Raw genomic sequence first — 2,878 nt, forward strand, 5'->3', positions numbered from 1 at the left:
ATTGTTGCCCCCGCAAAGAGGCCTTTGCGGCCGCACAAAATGAAGTGCGGCTCGAATTGCAAACTTCAGAGAGTGATCATTTTTCCAAACTTGGTCCTGCACTGCATCATCACTATCCTACAATATTTCACAACCAGTCAGTCTAAAAATAAATTGTACACTACAAAGAAAATCACAGAAAAACAAAAAGAAAGACACATGGGTTGCCTCTCAAGAAGCGCCTGATTTAACGTCGCGACACGATGCAGGTTACCATCAAATCACTTCAGATGGAGCAATGCCACCACGTGGCTGTCATCAATCTTGCCCAGGTAGTGCTTGACCTTGTGCCCATTAACTCTGAAAACCTCCCCATTTTTGTTCTTCAAGTCAAGTGGACCAAACGGAGTCACAAACACCACTTCAAAAGGGCCGCTCCATTTCGACTTAAGCTTTCTCGGAAACAGACGTAACCGAGAATTGAACAAGAGAACCAAATCACCCACTCTGAACTCCTTACCACGAGCATATTTATTATGAAGGTACTTCATCTTGTCCTTGTACAAGGACGAACTAGAGTAGGCATAGAATCAGAATTCATCAAGTTCATTAAGCTGCTCCACACGAAGATTTGTTGCCACATCCCATTCAAGATTCAGCTTCCTCAAACCCACATGGCCTTGTGCTCTAACTCAACCGGTAGATGGCAAGCTTTCCCAAACACCAACCATTACGGAGACATACCGATCGGAGTCTTGTAAGTAGTCCTATAAGCCCATAGAGCATCATCCAACTTCTTTGACCAATCGGTCCTATTTGCATTGACCGTCTTTGACAATATACTCTTGATTTACCTATTTGAGACTTCAACTTGGCCACTCGCTTGAAGATGATAAGGAGTAGAAACTTTGTGGTTGACACCATACTTTGCAAGCAAAGTGTCAAAAGCTCTATTACAAAAATGAGACCCCCCATCACTTATAATTGCACGAGGAGTGCCAAACCTTGTAAAAATGCTCTTCTTGAGAAACGCAACAACACTCCAGGCCTCATTGTTGGGTAAAGCCACGGCTTCAACCCACTTTGAAACATAGTCAACCGCCACAAGAATGTATGTGTTCCCATACGAGCTCACAAACGGGCCCATAAAATCAATTCCCCATACATCAAAAATATCAACTTCAAGAATGGTATTGAGAGGCATCTCATCTTTCTTTGAAATTCCACCCGCTCTTTGACATTCGTCACACCTTTTCACAAGTTAAGTTGCATTTTTGTACAAAGTTGGCCAATAAAACCCACAACTAAGAACTTTGGAAGTTGTCCTCGCCCCACCATGATGGCCACCATAGGGAGAGGAATGACAAGCCTCTAAGATACTCAATTGCTCCTCCTCCGGGACACACCTTCGGATCACACCATCCGTGCAAATCTTGAAGAAGTACGGCTCATCCCAATAGAAATTCAAACTATCCCGTTTGAGCTTCTTCCTTTGGTTAGAAGAGAGCTCACATGGGATTATACCAGTCACAAGGAAATTAGCAACGTCCGCAAACCATGGCATACCATTCACCGACACCGAAAGGGGTTGTTCATCGGGAAATGAATCATTGATATCTAGGCCATCAGGAGGCCTCCCCTCCTCCTCCAAGAGGGGAAAAGTGGCCCACGACTTGGTTTTCACTACCCTTCCGGTCCACAATCTCCAAATCAAACTCTTGAAGTAACAAGACCCATCACATCAGTCTAGCTTTGGAATCCTTCTTCGTTATCAAGTACCGGAGTGCGACATTATCCCCAATTGCCTATGACTTTGGCACCAATAAGATATCGCTGAAATTTCTCCATTGCGAACACAATAGCCAAAAGCTCTTTCTCAGTCACCGTGTAGTTCACTTGAGTATCATTCATTGTCTTGCTCGCATAGTACACCGGATGAAACATTTTGTTCACTCTTTGACCCAAAACCGCCCCAACCGCAACATTGCTCACATCACACATGAGCTCAAAAGGCAAGCTCCAATTAGGTGCGGTAATAATAGGAGTGGTGGTCAACTTGTGCTTGAGAAGTTCAAAGGCTTGCATACATCTCTTATCAAATATGAACTTGGCGTCTTTTTCCATTAACTTGCATAAGGGATTCACTACCTTCGAAAAGTCTTTGATAAATCTCCGGTAGAACCCCGCATGCCCAAGAAAACTTCGAACTCCCTTGACAGAGGTAGGGGAGGGAGCCTTGAAATCACATCAATTTTTGCTTTGTCTACCTCTATATCATGCTTTGAAATTTTATGCCCAAGAACTATGCCCTCTTCCACCATGAAGTGGCATTTCTCCCAATTAAGAACAAGATTAGTTTCTTCACAACGGGCCAATAATCTATCAAGATTTTTTAAACATTCCTCAAATGAATCACCTATAACACTAAAGTTGTCCATGAACACCTCCAAAATGTTTTCCGCCATATCGGTGAAAATGGCCATCATATACCGCTGAAATGTAGCCGGTGCATTACACAACCCAAAAGGCATCCTAGAAAAGGCAAAGGTGTCATATGGACAAGTGAATGTGGTCTTCTCCTGATCTTCTGGAGCAATCAAGATTTGGTTGTATCCAGAATACCCATCCAAGAAACAGTAGAAGGCACGCCCAGCAAGTCGATCTAACATCTGATCAAGAAAAGGCAATGGAAAGTGATCCTTGCGGGTCACTTTATTCAACTTGTGGTAGTCCATCCATACCCTTTACCCGGTGACGGTCCTGGTAGGAATCAACTCATTTTACGAATTTGTAACCACGGTCATACCACCCTTCTTCGGTACATATTGCACCGGCGAAGTCCAAGAGCTATCAGAGATGGGGTACACAACCCCGACATCCAACCACTTGATCACCTCCT

The sequence above is a fragment of the Nicotiana tabacum genome, chromosome 8, assembly GCF_000715075.1.
Source record: "Nicotiana tabacum cultivar K326 chromosome 8, ASM71507v2, whole genome shotgun sequence".
NCBI lineage: Eukaryota > Viridiplantae > Streptophyta > Magnoliopsida > Solanales > Solanaceae > Nicotiana > Nicotiana tabacum.